Below are 18,681 nucleotides of genomic sequence, written 5' to 3'. Positions count from 1 at the left end.
ACTCCTTTTTTAAAAAAAATAAACCTAGTAGTAGAAAATGTTGAAGGTCTCCTTCCCAATATCCAGCTTATTTTCTGGGAAGTAGAATGGAGAAGGATATTGCACTATAAGGAGGATTATTTAAAATACACATATACACACAGACACACCATTTACATTTGTACTTGTTTACATTCAGTGGTTTACCTTTCCTGGGCAGATTTACAATCATTGTGGCATTGCTTTGTTCTCAGAGAACGTGTAAGATTTAGTATAGCTCCATCATTTCAGCATTACAGATGCTGAGTACTGTTGTAAATGTCAAAGATGGAAATAGTGGGAATTCATCATGTCCTTCCCAGGGTCTGAAATCTTAGTTGGATAAGTTTATAGATTTAGGAACAGTGCTACTCATGAAGGGTGAGCCCTGGGGTATTGATAAATGGCAAACAAGGGATCCCAGCAGGGCTGCTCCTCTTACAGAACTCTGGTTGAAAAACAAGATGGGGTGCAGCCAGCACAGACATAGAGAGATGGGCTGCCCATTTTCCCTTGGATTCTACAAAATGCTTCATAGCATCATGTGTAAAATTTGCATTGGATCATAGAAATAAGGAAAATTACTATAAGTAATTAAACCACAGAAGCATTCCTGTGGTGATGAATTCTCATCCCCCAAGGCCTGTAAACAGCACAGACTGTCTTTGCAATAGACCTGAAGGATATGGAGGCTTGAGGCAGAAATTACTGAGTTGATTACTTGGATGATACTGCTATTGAATGGATGATACTGCTATTTCTGACCTTGATTACTTGGATGATACTGCTATTTCTAACCTTGAATTCTATTCTGTTTCCCCTATTTATGTGTCTTATTAGCCTTGTGCATGTAACTTGTTTGATTTAATTCTCATGGAAATATGTATATGTATATGTTTACACATGCATATATAATATTCATGGGTAGAAATTATATCCACGTCCTTGATTACGTTATTCAGTCATTAAGAAATTCAACAGACTGCATTGTTACCTGTCAAAGGCACAGGTAACAACTCAAAACTTATGTGCTTCCTAAGTTATCTATTACCTCTTAATTTATTGTGTATTCCCAATCTCAGAAGGAAGTTCCACTATAATACATAATTGATTCCACTAACAAAAAATGAGTGATAGTAGTGATAGCTAGGAGTACTTGTTAAGAGGAAAGCTTGATGAAAAAACACTAGTTACCAAAATTAGTAATTAAAAACTTAAATTAAGAATTGACTGTCATATTTATTCCTAGTGATTTAGGAGTTTTTTTACCAAGTATAGTTTCTGTAACCTGTTTTCAGTAGATTGAAAACCTCTAATCACCTTTCAAGTATAAAAAAAACGAACATTTCTGTGCTCTTTTCTGGTTTATTTTAATATTGGTATTATCATTTGAAGATACTGACATATCTCAGAGGTGGCTGTATTTCAGTGGCACTTAAAATGAACCCCCTGCCATCATTATCTCCTCAGAGAGCCGTTTTCAAGCCCAACAAGCAGATACCAGCAAGTGTAGTTTGGAATCTTTAGTGAAAATGAACCACATAAATGCAAAGTACACATATTCTCATTGAACATAGTGTTGAGATGGAACTTCTTGAATTACAAAACCTTTCCTCCACTATTTAATCTGACCCAGAATGAAAACTTCACAGTCTATTATAGTTACCTTTCTTGATTGCTGTGCAATTTTTTTGGGAAATGAAGCTTAGTCTAATTAAAAGTATTCTTTCAAAAGCCTATACTAAAAGTTGCATCTTTATTTCTTTGTATGAACTTTGATCCAAAGGTAACTAGAAGTTGTAAAACAGGATATAAAAAGAACCTCTAAGCTGTCTGTTGTTTGAGCCCACTGAAGGCAAAAGGAGAATCCAGAATAAGATCTCTGAGAGTAGATTTTCCTGTTTCTTTTGTATTGAGTTTTGAGTTACAATTTTCTGTACATATATCTTGTTTGACTCATAAATATTTATTATAACAGAAGTAATGTATTTCAAAATATATTCTAGATATTTTAAATTGAAGTGGTCTTTGGAAAACTCTTATTGGATTGTAAACCTAAGGATTACACAAGTAAATTGTTATTGATTAAAGGGAAATAAATTGTATATTTGGATACAGTAGGGAAATATTCTTTCCACATTTCATTGATGGTCACATCAGCAGTTCTCAGGATGAGTCCATTGGATTCAGTGTAATGATAGTACGCTAATGCAGTGTCTGGTGTTGTCCTTAGAACCCCAGAATAGTCCTGTTTTTGTCAGGACATATGGTGAATTACAGCAATTTTTAACCTAGTTTCAAGATTTCATATTATTTTTTGTTTGTTTTCCAGTAAAGCATTTTGGAAGTTGCACAATGCTGCTAATGGCTGCAGAGGAACCAGAAGGACTTAAGGAAATAGATTGCAGTTTAAAATGCTTCAAATTTATAAAGGCAATTTGGTTTTACTTGTATCAGGTTATCATATATTCCAGTATGGAGTTCCATTTTAAAATGCTAAATTAGCTAGTAAAACCAAAGCACAGAAATCCGAAAGTTTCTATGTTGCATTTTTTTTCTAACACATTCTTTGTATTTGCCACTGCCTTATTTTAAAGACATATGATATGCTGAGTCAAAATCAAAAGAACTGAAATATAGTGGAAAACAAAAGTTCAAATCCTGACTTTTGGGAAGCCTACAGGTTAAACAAAGATTGGGGGAAGAAAAGAATAGGTCTTTGTCCACCTGACATAATCATGACCATTGGCTTTGTGGCATTAGATGCTTTTTTCTTGCACCTCCAGGGGATGAAGGAGCACAGACACACCAGCACTCCTGGTAGCAGGCATCTGTAACTGTGTCCTCTATCAGGAAGAATTCTGCCTGATTCATGACTACGCTCTCATCTTCTGTGATTTCCCTTGAATACCTCTGTGCTGACACTTCAGTTATATGACTCCTGCTGACTTGAGCAATGCTTGCACAGAATGGCAGAATTGGGTGGGTTGGCAAAGACCTGAAAGACCATCAAGTCCAACTGCTAACCCAGCAGTGCTGGGTGATGAGTGCCGTGCATGACGTGGCAGTTTTAATGGCCACAAGAGAAGAAAGATGTATACTTAATAACTCCCAATAAAAGGGCAATCTTTGCATCAATATAGTGCTCACAAAAATTCTCACCTGAAAAGAGAGTTTTTATTGGTATAATATACTGAAGGATATTGGCATTTGCACTGTCAGCAGCAGAAAGTTGCACCAATCAACCATATAAGACACAGTCTTTTTGAAAACGTACTGACAAACATTTGATTTGCAAAGCTATTTATCTGATATAGAAATGAGCAACAGAATCATGTTTAATATAGAACAAGTTCAATGGCACTGCTGACTCCTGCATGCCTACCTCCATAACTTTCCTAAGGATATGCTTCAAAATTCCTAAATCTTCCTAGTACTACAATTGCAGTCCATTGAAACATGTATGAGTTTCCACACTATTTTCAGCTACTTTTAAATTAGACTACCCATAAAAAAACCCCACCATTCTCCTAAGCTCTAGCCATATATTTTTACTACACTCAAATCTAGCTCATCAACTAGCTCCTATAATTTTTCTGAATTTATTCAACCTCCTCTGCACTTCTGGGCTCCCTTCCCAAATTCTCTTCCCACTCCACAAGTACTGCTGGAGAAGTACCAATAACATAAAGCCTGCAGAAAAATATAGAAAGTTCTCTTCAATTTCCATGTAATTTGTAAAGTCCTTTTTTGGCCCAAAGTAATAATCATGTAAGAGTAATATGCTAGGAAATGAAATATCCTCCCAGCCTTAGAGTCATACATTAGACTTACTAATTTTTCAGGAAGTTCTTTGGATTTTATATCATCTCCAAGTAGACAAGATTGGAAGAGTGGTTTTTCAGTTATATTTCTTTTCATGCTTCAGTATCTTGTGCCTGTTTACCTGATTATTGTTTGATAACCAAAATAATACCCATTCACCCCAAGGAAGAAAACGTCAAAACACATTATTAAAAAAAGTCCAAAATTTGATAGTAAGATATTCTTACACTCACTTGTGTATAAATGAACAGTATAGAATCAGATAGTTAAAATTGGAACCCTTGATATATTTTGGAAATCCAATATATATCTTGGTTTTTCAAGCTCTAATGTATACAGCCAAACTGTCCATGTGGCATGGTAGGAGAAATTTTACAGATACTCCTGTTAATCCTTTACTAATATCATCATTCTGGGATGACCACTGACTTGTTGGGACTCTGGATTCTACATAATATTGTAGAATAAAAAAATAATTAGATAGAAAAGGAAAAAAAAAAAAAGGCATACAGTAAAATAGGGATAGATTTGTAGGGATGCTGTTATGCACTTGCTCCCATTGACTTTGAGTATTCCAATGAAGTCAGAGAGTTTGCTGTGTATGTGACTTGTGAAAGGTGCTGTTCCAAATTGCTCCCTTTGGGGCCACCTGCATTTGTCCCCTCTTTGAAATCCATTGACAGCTGAGTTAACACAAACCTAAGAGTCAGAGTGTGCCACAGATACCTGCTGAGGAGAGAATCTGCTCATCAGAACCACTGCAATTATTAAGGAAACATGAATTACCTTCTGGAATTTACAATAAGTCTGAGGTAGCTATATGGAAAATTGATAGTTTATTTTAGAATATTTTATGCAATACAATGAACATTGAATCATCACTTCTGAAAACATAACTGCATTGCAATGTTGAGGTATTTTCTGAAGAACATTTTCTTCATTCTTGCAAGTTTAAATATTTTGCATTATTAAGCTAGAACAGAGTGTCCTGTAGGTAAACATCCTCCAGCCAAACTGGTATGGATATATTTATTTGATCAACTGTTTCTCCTCATCTGCTTCCTCCATGCTTCATGTGTACACAATTTATTTCCACTTTCTCCTCTGTATCATACGTTTTTTGTATGATTTTAATCTGCTTTTAATTCAGATTGCTTTTAGATCAAATTGCTCTGGGCAAGGTTCCTATTTTTTTTCTGGGACACCTGGATGATTGTGCACTTTTTAGAAGGTGTATCTTTGATTTTTCCTCTTTTCCCATCTCTTATCAGTATTAAAAATATGCCCGTTATCTACTTGAATGTCCATATTTTACAATTTTAGTGCCTTTTTTTTCATATGTGACAATACTATTTTTTTTCTTTTCAATTGATGGCTCAATTGGTGTTCCTAACAATGTTTCTATTTCACACTGCTTGGTGGCTCTAAGTCTTCCCATTCCAAGATTCTTACTTCTCAACTGAGAAGTGTACCTTTGAAAAGAGTGATCATCCATTCAATGATAACCTTACTGAAATATTTACCAGTAGATTATTTTAGAGCTTGTCCCCACTGAACTGAAGATTTGTCATTGACTTTTAGCAGAACAGAGCAGATTGATGCTAAAAAGCAAAATACTCATTTCAATTCAGAGGAGTTTATTTAGGATGTGACAGCTCTACAAAACTGTTTATATCTTGCATGGGACTGAACTGATGAAACTGAAAAGCTGTAACAGTTGAACACCACCAGATTCTATTTGCCAGTGCCCTAAAATCGTGTTAGACCTAGGTGGGTAAGTTACTGACACTCTCAAAAACCTTAGAGGCTTTGGTCCATTTCTGTTCTCTGTCTTATGAGAGTAGTTAAGTGAGTCAACAAAACCAATGCTTCAGACTACAAGATTAATATCAGGTTTTATTATAGTTTTCAAATCCTATTCTAATTCATCATTCATTTATAAAAATGGCAGGGGTAAGGCTACAGTTGCAAGATGACCAAAAATCTAAAATCCTTTTTAAAATTTGAAGTAAATAGTATCAAAATTTTAGAAGACAATGAGTCAAAAGTTTATTAGCCAATCACTTTTTTTTTTTTTAACTGGTTGGTCCAGAATTTGGCAGAAACACATGAGGAGCCCTGAGAGTTTAAAGTTTCTGGCTGATCTCTAAATCTAAAACAGCTGAGCAGATTTAAATATTTTGTGTAAACAAATTTGCATCCAGGCTGCTAATCTGCATGCCAGCTTTCAGCTTGACATTTTCTGAAATGATGGAAAAATGCTAAGCCCTTAATACTAAATGGAGTTCATAATGGAAATGCTGACAGACCCTTAATTACCTGTATTGTGATTCTGCTGAAAGCTTCTTTATCTGTCTAATCTTTCACAATGCAGTTAAATATATAAATTCTTGAAAGGAGAAAAAAAAAGGAAATTTGTGTTAGAAATACTAAACTGTAGCAATGCTATATTTTCTTCCAAATATCCACTTATGGAGGCAGCAGTAACAAAAAAATATTTTAAGAAAAATATAGCATTATCTGTGCAAATGTAAAGGCAAATAGGGATGCTTAAAAGTTTAACTTAACCTCATTTTTCAATCTTTTTGAGTCACCTTTCTGGCAAAGTATGATTAAACAGATACAATCAACCATTTTTAATATAATAAGGTATTATAAAAGAAGAAATTCCTTATTGACTTGACAGGGCAAATAATCACAACTGACAAAATATATCCAAATCATTGTTCCACTGCCCTAATACTGTGTACTTATACTTAACTCTTCTTCACTGAGTGGAGGAGGAAGCAGAGGATAGTATGAGAGAAAGGCCATTGTCTGGACTCAAATTTACAAATTCTGTAATGTAGAAACTGCACTCTCTGCCAACTTTAGAATAGAGTCTCTAAGATTCTCTGGAAGAGATGTTTTCATTTTTTTTTTTTAAATATTCCCACCGTGAAATTCTTCCCCAGTTCATCCAGGCTATAACCACCTGAAAAACTAGACAGTATTTCAGTATTTGCTCTGCAGAAATTGCTGAGGGTGGATGAGTCAGACGTCCCATCCTTGTTCTGGCTCCACACAGTCTCTGCCCCAGCCAGGGCACACAGCTGTTCCTGTAGAACAGCTTTCATACATGACAGTGGTCCTTCAAGGAAACAGAATATCCCCTAGCATTTTTGCCTTTGTGGTTTGCTGGGTGAATGAAATCTATTTCTCCAAGGTTCCCACAGCAACGACTGACAAAGCTCAAGGAAAATATCCTGAATGAAAATGAGACACATACTGCTCCTATACCCTCTTTCCAGACTGCCATCTTCTCCAAAAAGACACCTGAAATTTTAATTTTTCCTTATGAAGAAACTACTTCAGTTCCAAGATCAGCTATTTGCCCATCCCTGTATCTTCTTTAATATCATTCTGCCTTTCTTGACATAAGGAGATAAGAACTCGGGGCAGTGGTCAAGACAGGGGTACATCAGTGTTTTTTGTAGGGGATAGATTTCACTCTCTGTCTTACTCTCCCTGTTTTTGAAAGTGCCATGGGACATGAAGTTAATAATTTCAAAGAAATTTCAGTGATGTGTCTGAGGTCAAAACTCTGAGTCTCAAGTTCATAATAATGCAGGTATAATCTATTTATATTTTCCTATATGCATATTAATCTCTGAAACTTGCCTACTTCTGTGTTTGCACACCTACTGATTTTGTGAGGACATTCTGGAGTACCTTGACATTGGTGCATCATTTGATTACTCAAAAGATCTTAACATCTCCAGTATACAAAATTTCCCTACATACTCCTTACTCTATTGAGGATAGAGATGTGAGGAAAATTGATGCCATCACTAATCTGAAAGTGGCAACCCCACTTTTGATTCATCATCTAAGCAAGTGATCATCACTTATTCTGTGTCCTATATTTTAACATCTTTAGGTTCATAAAAAGATCTTTCCATCGGTCCTGTGGTAAACTATTTTTAATATCTTTTGGTGGTGAGCCTTGTCAAGAGATTTTTGCATGTTCACAGTGGTTAAACCTAAAAAGATTAGTTTTTCTGATTAATGGACCTATACCCAGAATTCCCTTCTCTGGTGTGACAGCTTTAACCAAGGACCAAAAGCCACAGGAGAAGAGCTGCCTGTACACATTGCCTTCTCTGCTACCCAGAAGAACCATAAATGTTTTCTAAATCAGGGTACTTTTCATAGCACTTTTGAGGTACAATGAGACTGTTTAGCACTTTAATAGCTGACTTAAAAATATATTACTAGAGTTGCAGGGAATGGTGCTGTTTCTGTTGGAAGCATTTCCTAGAATTTAAACTAAATTACTATTCCAAGCAAAATTCAGAGACACTGAGCTCTTGCAGTTGTCATGTTTCAGATGAGATGTTGCTGGTGTGTCTGGTCCTGAAAGATTGCATGGTATTTTTCACAGAAGATTGTTATTAGCCTTCATCTGCTGGCTGAATTCCAATTTGGATAATTACAGTCTGCTATCTAAATTCCCTAAGCAGAGTGTGTTAAATAACCTTCTCCGCTTCCTTTTCTAATCTTCTGAGGGGCATTTCTGAGAATTATTAAATAATAGATCTATTTAATCTAAAAGGCAGCTGCTTCTAAATGGAAGGGGAAAGTAACTGTTTTAGAAGGTGTGTTGGCTACTCAGTGCTCAGTGATAAATTACACAGTGGCATTGGTGTAGGAAATGCTCCTTAGCACCCTACAAGAAAATAAGGAAACTACCTCCTTAACAAGATTGCTGTAATTTAATTAAGAGTTCATGGAAACATTTTAGGTAAACAATACAATATGCTCTTCCAGGATGAGAAGTGCTAGCCTGGAGAAATCTATATAGAAAGTTTTGGAAAAGTTACAAGTTATTGAATGTTGAAATAAAGATTTCTTATTCAACATGAAGGATTAATACACACAACTTTAGTACACAGGAGAATATAGAAAAGTGCAAAGCTGTGCAAAGCTTTGAACTTCCTCAGATATGAAAAAAATCAAAGGGAGAAAATGGGTCAGTTGGACCAGCCATGAAGTCAAGTCCCAGATTTGAAATAAATGGATGAAAAGCAAACATTGCAGATGTAGTTGAGTACAACATTTTGCTGATTGCATACTAGTTCAGTTGTTTGTTTCAATGTGAGAAAAGAAGGGAATTCAATATTAATCCCAATTTCTTGACATGTCTTTGAACGTGTGTAATTATTGGACTAGTTTAAGGATAATTTGTTGAGCATCGGCTCATTGGTCCATCAAAAGTGGTTTTTGCTTCTCCCTCTTGGCCTGATGGTAAGCAGCAGCATTCAGCAAAGTAAGAAAGAGATAGGAAGCAAAGAGATGCCACAGAAATGGCTCAGCTCAAAATGTGTTCTCATATTCATGATCTCCATCTTTCCTTAGGGCCTGTTGACACAGATGTGTTAAACTAGGAGAAACACTCTCCTGTACCCTTTCTTCCAAAATTATTTACCTTCCACAGAATGCCCTCTCTCAAGCCCAAAGATTTTTGCTCTCCATGAAGAAAAGACGACAATGTCAACATTTTTGCTCATGATTGTTTTACCCTGCATTTTGAGAACTTTGTACAGGTTCACGGTAAAACTTTTTTTGGGGGGGGTTTATAGAGAACAATACAACCACATAATAATTCTATGACTCCTGGTGCTGTTTGGCATTATTTTAGCTCAAGGAAAAAAACATCATTCCCACTCATGTGCTTAAACTATGTCTAAGCTCAGTCCAATCTGTTTCAAAAAGCACAATAACAAGATCATTTTACGTAATGTTATGTGCAAATGAGGAATTCACCAGGTTGATACATGTCTGGATGGAGTGGAAGCGGAAGTTGTTTATAGCCCTTTGAGAAACCATTTAAATCTGGTTCTAAGAAAACTCTGTTATTACAGTGCAGGTGGTTGAGTTGATTGCGATCTTGAAGATTAAGGATATCTCCATTCCTCTGATGTTACAGAAACACAGAGAACTTTTTGGCCTGATTGTCACTGTGACTTACTGTTGCCAAAAACTGCATTAACTGCTATTTTGGAGCCTCTTCAGTACAGAATTTTTATTAGCTTATTTTCTTGTATGAATACAAAATTAGTAAATACGAGTGTAATACAATATGTGCAGTTCCAAACCAAGTAGCAGCATTCTTAAGATAATGATCAAGAGAAAAATGGAATGAGCTTATTTCTCTGTTTAACAGCTTCATTATCTGTTGTTCAGTGAAACTTCAGGTACTTTGGTGTGCAATTTAACACTACATTGCCAGAAAGATTCAGTATATATATTGCAGTTCGAAATGCACTTTGAAGTCTTCTGTTCTTTATAGTTGTGTAAGAAATTGCCTTCAAGGGAATTGCTACTATCCTTTGCTAGAGAAAAAACAAAAATAAAATCTTGAAGCTAGTGGGTCAAATATCATCTGCTTTAATTACTTTAAACAGATGGAAACCATGAATAATTATTCATAAAAGCCTTTTTATATGCTTTTTCAGGGGGAATTATTGCAAGATTTTTTTTCAGCTACATAAATAACAAAGTGAAAAAAGCAAGTAATATCACCTCATATCTGCACATTAGGAAACAGCAATAAATGCTTTGTTTTATAAGTGCTCTGAGAAGTTGCATGGACCAAATCCAGTGAAGACAGCACAAAAAAAAAAAAAATCTAATGTTGAGATAAAACTTGATTGAAGGATTTATTTCCAAGCTTCTAAATATTTCTTCTTTTTTATCATTGGGCTACACTAATGCATGCTGCTAAGAGGGCAACTGGGTATTAGTTTCTGGGAACTAGATTTTTCACTAGAAGAAGAAAACATACCTCTTTTCAGATAATGCTTGATTTCTGCCAAAGAAAACTGTGCAACATTTTCAAAATTCACAGAGTAAGAGTTCATTCATACATGAAAGATTTTTTCCTGATGATTACCCCACTTTTATAATTATATTACATTTCAATTTGCATTTATATATGTATTATTTCTGATTTCGTGCTCACTAAAATACTATGGTTTTTGCATCTAAAATCAAACTTTTTCCTGCTGACTAGTGGAGTAAATATTCTTATATAAAATTCTGAAACATATAAAAAATCAAAACCATGGTCAAACAACTGTATCACCATGGCTATTTAGACCCATGCAGCTGCTCACTTTCCCACCCTTCAGAGGTTGCTGCCTGTTTGTATCAGCTTCTGAAAATTTCTCCATGTCCATTCGTACATTTCAGGGTATACCACAGTATAAAATAACTTACACAGTTATAAGTGCTGAAATAATTTACTTCCTACATTCCATCAGCACATTTCAACTAAGGGCAGCAGGTTTTTGAATGGCTGTTACACCACTACAGAATAGACATATGAGAATGTCTGTTTCCTCTTACACTCGCGGTTGTGAACTCAGTCCTCTGTAATAGCACACCTTTTTTTTTTTTTTAATATATTTCTGGCAGTTGTGATAAAAAGAGTTTGAATTTCAGAAAATGGAAGAAGAAAGGGAGGATTTTCCAGGTGCCTCTCATTCTACAGATTTCAAAGACTAAAATAAAATTTTGAGAAAAGAAGTTATAAATTTGCAAAAATAATAAGCAAAAGTAATTGTTGCTTGTTTCTGCACTTTAATAAGAATGCACTGTACATTGCTAGTTAACTGCAAATAAATTACAAATTATGATTTTTCCTTTGATATATTATTTTTCCTTCCCAAGACAATTCAACACCTGTTTATCAAAACTGCTTAGGCAACCTCACCAAAATTAGTTTTTTATTACTGTTTTTATTATAAGCATTGTGGCAGGGTTTTTGTTGGTTGGTTGGTTAGTCTGCTCTTATTTGAGATGCGATTCTTTTTTGTCTCATCATACAAGATTTCACAAACTTTCCCTGTTGGGATTGAGAACTAAGGAAAAAAAGAGCCAAACAGTCCTTGTGAGAGCATTCAGGGCAACATGTTCTGGCCTGACTCCACAGATGCTCATCTACAGAGACAGTTAAAGGACAATTTAAATTTCAGTTTGTTGTACACTTTGTGATACTTTGGGTTAAAAGTTGCTACTTCCATGTAAGCATTACTTCAATAGGAAACCATACAATTATTTTAGGTATCTTCCTATTGTTTCCTCTGCCCAGCTGGGATGTTTATCTGCCAGTGAGGCATCCTAGCTGCTCACCTGTACAGAGCAAGGGGACCTGCAGGGAGCACTGGATGCTCCTCTGCAGAGCACAAAGCAGCCAAGCAGAATGGAACATCCTCTGAGCTAACTAAGCCGTTTCCCAACGTATTATAATAATTTCACACCACATTATACTGTGAGTCTTAAATGATTGAATGTCTCCTTTGAACATTCAAAGGTTCCCTACTCTACTAGCTCACTGTTATCGCTTCCTGCATTGCCTTGTGGCAAATTAGTTGAATATATTGTAAGAAAAGGAATATCATCAGTCTCTTATTTGCATACAAACATCATATTATTTTCAAATGATCTTCTTTAAGGTTCTCATTTTCTTAGGATGTTTTCTTCTGCCTGTATGAAGTTTGCTCATTCTATATGCATTCTTCTATTAGTGTTTTGTTGCATAACATAACAGATTTTCCTTTCCACACTTATTCTCTTCCTGTATATAAGTGCTAAATTACACAATGGTAAGAGCATCAGCAATACTTCACAATTAACTTTTACCAATTTATACCAAGCTAGTCAGAAAAGTTAAGACAAAATTATACAAAATTTTTTAAAAAAATCAACTCTTCACTTTCTCACTGCATAAGAAATGCTTGGATGGCTTGAATATTCCTATCATTGTCACTTTGCCTAAAACTTACAGAAAATTTCTCAGGCTCATAATGCCTTAGGCAGCAACCCCTATGTTTTCCCCTCCCACAGAAAAGAAAAAAAGGCTTGCTTACCCTACAGTCTTCATGGGTGTCTTTGGCTCATGCCAGTAATTGCATTGTTTTTGTGTTGTATGAAAAACTTGTACTTTGAGGGATACATACTTTGAGGGGTAAGGGAATGAGAGGTGATTTTTCTAAGAGGAGCATGCTGAAAACAAGTTAATCTATGTACAGTTACCAGTGCTTTCACTGCTGACAATGTCTGAACTGCAGACATGCTGAGATGTAATGGGGAATCACAGCTTCAGGGAGCCATCTGTGGATCTCAATGCAAAATCATTCAACCCAGAAAAGTTAAAGAAGAAGCAGATCTATTTGAATTTTTTTTCTTCAGCTGGGAAAAGACTTTCTAAGGAAGACCACAGGAGAATTATTGGATTTCAACTCTACCCTATTTCTTCTTTATCTTGACCAACATCCTTTATGTAATGATCTGGTTTTCATGAAGTACATAATATTACATTGTATCTCTCATTGAGATAATGTTAATGCAATTCCTAAAAGACAGTTTCTTTGCAGCTTTTGAAACATAGGGAAATATGTAATTATGACATTCCTTAACTTTTGTATTCTGGAGTTCACCACCTGAAAAATATCTCAGGTGTTATTAGTATTGCTAAAGGGAAGTGTCAGAACTTTACTGTGTTAGGACTGAGAAAAAGTAAAATTCTTTGAAACAGAAAAAAGTAAAGTTCTTTGAAGCAGAATTCTGTCCATTGCTTCCTATCTCTATATGACAGATTGACAAGGACTTAAAGTATGTACAGAATAAAATGAAATATATATTTAATGAAACTTTTATTTGCCTAAATTCTAGATATGGTAAGAACTTTAAAGTGATAAAAAATATAATTAAATAAAAGATTACATGGCAAATCTTTAACAAAGGTGTCTCACAAAGATTGGCATACATACCACACTGTTTCTGGATTTCATGTAGCTCCTTTCACTGTCGGGTACTGAACCAAACATCACTGTACTTGGCATTGCAAAGTTCATAGGGTCTGTCTCTGACTTCACAGGCTTTCAGGTCCATAGAAAACAGACATCACCAATATGACTAGTGAAACCTCTGTAAATCCATCACCAATTGCTTAGAACTATTAAAAGACAAATATATTTCCTTTTCCTTGCTAAAAAGGAACTACAATGTATGATCATATAATCATGGTTTGACGTTCAAAGTAGACCACAGACATTCTGTGTCTGAAGTCATAGAAAGGAAAATACATGTGTAGGGGAGAAAGTGGCATCCAGACAGATTATCTGCCCAGTGATTTGGTTATTTTTAAAACACAAGTTCTCTCTGCTACTGATTAGGAACAGCATGTTTAAAAGCTGTAGTTCATGAGGTGTCAGGTAAATATTGTCACTGTTTTGAGATGTGAGTAAAGAAACATTATCTTTCACAGAATACTGGTTTTCTAATAATCTCTGGCAGTTAACTTTTTCCTCAAGGATTTTAATAATGCTGCTTAGATATATAAAAATGCGATAGTCATTTCTAGTAAGTGAATGTTGAAGTATGTTTTAAAACCTTCAAGCTGGTTATGAGGGTTTTAATTGCTCTTGTTTTTCCGGTCTGTCAGTACATTAACTATCACATAAATACATACTATTAGTAGGATATAACATGTTTGGTCGTAATTAAGACTCAGGTCCAATTTTCTCAGTGATCTTTCCTCATTGTATTCTCTATTTCAAAGTGATTAATTAAAACTGAGATAATTTTTTAGATTTGTTCTCTTTTCTAATAAGAGTTGCCTTACCTTACCCATTTCTAATGTAATTGTTTTATTCACATGCCAAAACCAGATTTCTCCATTTCAGGATAACAGCCTTATTTTCAAATACTGAAAAAGCAACAGTGACACAAAGATGCTGTTGTGAGAAATCCTGGCCCAAAAGACCTCTAAGATAATATGAAGTGTTAGTAAAACACAAATGCAGTATATGTGAAGCGGCACTAGTAAGAAGAAAAAAAGAATATGAAAAATATTTCTAGAAATCTTTCTAAAGGTAGCTGATCCAGAACAGATTGGCTAAACACAGTCTGTCATGTTGCAAGAGTATTCATGACCTTTTTAACTCTCTCATGCATTACATTTTTTATTATCTTCTATCATACTATTTATTAACAGTTATTTCATCAGTACAATAATTCCATGCAAAATCTTCAGTCATTAGCAGTGCCATGCATTACATTCACACCTGTTTCAATGGACATTTGAAGTGTTCTTTTGATCTGATCAGTAGTTATAGAGAAAAGAGGATGGCCAACTCAGGACCAGCAAACAAACAAAACAGCAGAGACAAAGATAAGCTTTGAAATTGAACACATACATATATTGGCTTTTCATGTAAAATACTTTTGTTACTACAGAATATCTGATAGATAAAGAGTCATCAAAATGAAAGGAGAAATGGTAAATACCTAAAGCTGAAGTGTTTGTGTGAGTGCAAGTAAATTGGTACAAAGTACAGGTGATTAGAACAGGGAGCATACCAGATCATTAAAGATCTTGATTGAAAGTTTGGTTTCCTTTTTGTTTTTCAATCTCTGAGATTCTTTCAACTCTTCTCAAGTTCTGTTCACACCTTTTTTTCAATGCACTTAATCCTTTTTGTCGCAGTCTTTAAAGCACTTTTAATTCTGCCCTGTCATCTCTGGTACAGGCTGGACACTACTGTCTGCAGTTTTCTAGATACTACTGCATCAATAATATTACATAATGACATTTTTTAATGATGTCTTACATATTGCTGTACCATCCCATAAGAACTTTAATATATAGCAGCGCTATAATCTTTAATGCATGTTTCCTTCTTCCAATGTCATAAGAGAATACTCTTACCTGTTACCTTGATTGCAGATAGAAAATCTTTCTGCAAGTCAGTTATGGGCCAGATTTGTTCAGGGTATTTAGGTACCTAATGATCCAGGCAAGTTCCTAGCGGAACTGACAGAAGCCTAAATGTGTAAGACCCATTATTTCAATAGGTGTTAGGTACTACATTTTTCAAAGTCATGCTATGCCCTCTCTGGAAAATACCTTTTAAAAATCTTAAAGAATTTTAAAAATGTCCCAAGTGACTTCCCAAAGTTACAGAAGTCTTTCAACAAGCAGAAAGCTGAAGCTATGGCTCCTGATTCCAGGACACTTCTATTAACAGTGATCCATGAAAAATCCTCTCCTTTTCCATGAATAAACATAAAATACTAACCATGTTGTTGCTAGGTATAAAGGAACAATGTCTAAGGGGGTTTTTATATTATTGTAAATTTCTATTTTTTTTCTAATAAGGTGTTAGGTTCTATGCCATTTTTCAGTACTTGTCTGCCTTATATATTAAATAATCAGTTTAGTGCAATAATTCATAAAATAGAAGTGACACAAGCCTTTAGTTACTAGGCATTACTTTCTCTCAAAATCATTAAAATTTGAGTGGACATATAAACTGATATACAGTCAAAGCCATTGGAAAGGGAAACATATGCAATGAATGCATGTGATAATTATTAGTATTGACTAAAATATACAAATAATGTTACTTCCAAAATATATGTGCAGGAAATGAGTAAATGAGACTGGTAAAAAAAGAATTAAATTAATATAGAGTTTTTTAACATGCACTAGGAATGATTTCTTTTTGAGATGTTTCTTTGCTACAATTTCTCCAAACCTGGTACATGTCTGGCAGACTGAAAGCACAGGATTTTTTGGTGATTAGCACCATCTCACTGTTTCCTTTTGCTCCCTAGTCTGCACCTCCTCGTGCTGTCTGGTCTGCATGCACTTGCACTATCCTGCATTCTGTTTAGTCTGCAGTCTTCTCAGACTGAAGTTCCTGTCTCAGTGCAGTGTGTAGCACAACACACACCTTGTATATGTCAATATTTTGGAAATATTGTCACAAAATAATGGCTGAAATATGCATGTAGATGATTCAGTGGCTTTAATTATTGACTGCTTGTTGCTTTTGAAAGGCAGAGTTGATATGAAATACAATCAAATCACAATTTTGCATTTCCAATGACAATAGCAATTTATGTCCATTTTCAAAGACATTAATGGCAAAAGAAGGTTCAGGGAGATGAAAGATCAAACCTCATCTCTGTGGGATTCTTGGCTTGTAAATAAACCGGACTTCAAAAGTTTTTAATCTCTTAAGCATGTTTCAGTAGACTGATTAATGATTAATCAAAATGCATGTAACAATAACCTAATTATCTTCAAAGTTAGTTTGGGTTTTGTTGGGATTTATTAATTATATTAAAGTCCAAAATAGAAACTATTTCTCTTGAATGTCACAAACAACTTCATAATTTAACTGGAACATTTTCATATTAAATCAACTGTCAATTTTCAATGAAGAAAAATTTGGTGGTTTCTTGAAGGTTTTTATTTTTAAGCATGAATGTAGAAAAATGAATTATCACATTATATCCTAGATATGCAGTAAAAAAATATGCCTACCAGTCTGTCTGTATTCTGATTTCTCCAATATGCATTGCAAAGATCTGCATTCTTTTCCATATTCTATTTAATAAAAGTGGAACACATCTTTGCCAAACATTAATGATAATTTTAACATATACACACTGAACTTCCATCCTTGGATTGCAGAAAAATGTAACTAGCCATACTACATGTGGCTGAAACATGCAGAAATCTCAGGAAAAAAAATGGGCCAAACTTTCTCTACCCCCTTTGGTATCCATTCTAATTTGTATGCAAAGAGACCAACCAAAGAGGGCAGACAGTATGGAAGTGACTCTTGTAATAAAGTACATACTAAAGTATTTATTATTAATATGCTTCTCCACTACATTGCTATTGTTCAGTTATGTCTGTAAGATGCTAATTACTTTCTTAGCTCCATCCTTACAATGTTCTTATAAAAAATTTACAGTGAGAAAAGGGGTTGCAGGGTTGTAGAAAATCAGACCAGATGGCAAAGTAATGAAGACTTAGGCTCTGGTATTTATCTTGCACTTTTATTTAGTGGTGTGTCAGATGTATATAAATATTCTATATTGATATGTATTTTCTATATCCATGACAAGTTCAAATAATATAAATTTGGAATTATCTTTTTTATCCCCCTGAAGTTTGTAGGGTTTTGTCCATCTTTGCTGTATTTTTATTGGCCAACAGCTATTAATAATACTCAAGGCAGGGAATGCTACTTATGATTTAATACCCTTCTTTTGGTTTGGTGTGCAACTCATGAGACACAGAAAGAAAATTTATTTAAGTGATTATTAGTGCTTGAACTAAGGATATTTTCTGGCTTGTATTCTTGATCTTCTGTTTGTGTCCAAATACATATTTCTTTTTTTTTCTTTCCCCCGTGCTTTTTTTGCCAAATCACAATAGAGTGACTACAAATGAAGGACTAGAGAATGTCCAAAAATCATAGTCTGGTGTTTAGGAAAATACAGAAGATGAATGAATTGCTTCATGAAGATTCAACAATTTTTGAATCAGGAAAAACATCATTGTAATGTTTCTACGTATTTTTTTTCCTCTTTGGGAGGTTTTTGAGACTAGGAGGTTTCAAACTGAACCTGCCACAACTCGAAAGAGGAACAGAGCATTACATTAAACTGAAGTGTTTTGAGTAAAGTTGTGACTCTTAACATTTTCTAAAAATCACAGAATCATCAAGGTTGTAAAAGACCTTCAAGATCATCAAGTCCATCTATCCAGAACCATCATAAAAAGCACTAAGCCATATTCACAAGTGACATATCCAGACCCCTCCTGAACAGTTCCAGAGACAGTGACTCCACACCACCTCCCTGGGCAACTTCTTCCAGTTCCTAACAACTAACTTGGTGATTTTTTTTCTTATAATAACTAATCTGAACCTCCCCTGGTACAACTTAAGGCCCTTTCCTCTCCCTCTTTTCCTTGAGACGTGCCAGAAGAGA

General features: G+C 34.9%; 1 protein-coding gene across 3 annotated transcripts in view; it reads left to right on the top strand.

The window, feature by feature from the left end:
- The window catches only part of CSMD3 (CUB and Sushi multiple domains 3), a 579,290-nt gene that overhangs the window by 6,788 nt on the left and 553,821 nt on the right, over positions 1–18,681 (top strand). The gene's annotated exons all lie outside the window — the stretch shown is intronic.

This window comes from Serinus canaria, chromosome 2 (assembly GCF_022539315.1).
Source record: "Serinus canaria isolate serCan28SL12 chromosome 2, serCan2020, whole genome shotgun sequence".
Lineage (NCBI taxonomy): Eukaryota > Metazoa > Chordata > Aves > Passeriformes > Fringillidae > Serinus > Serinus canaria.
This window is presented reverse-complemented; position numbering and strand designations above follow the sequence as displayed.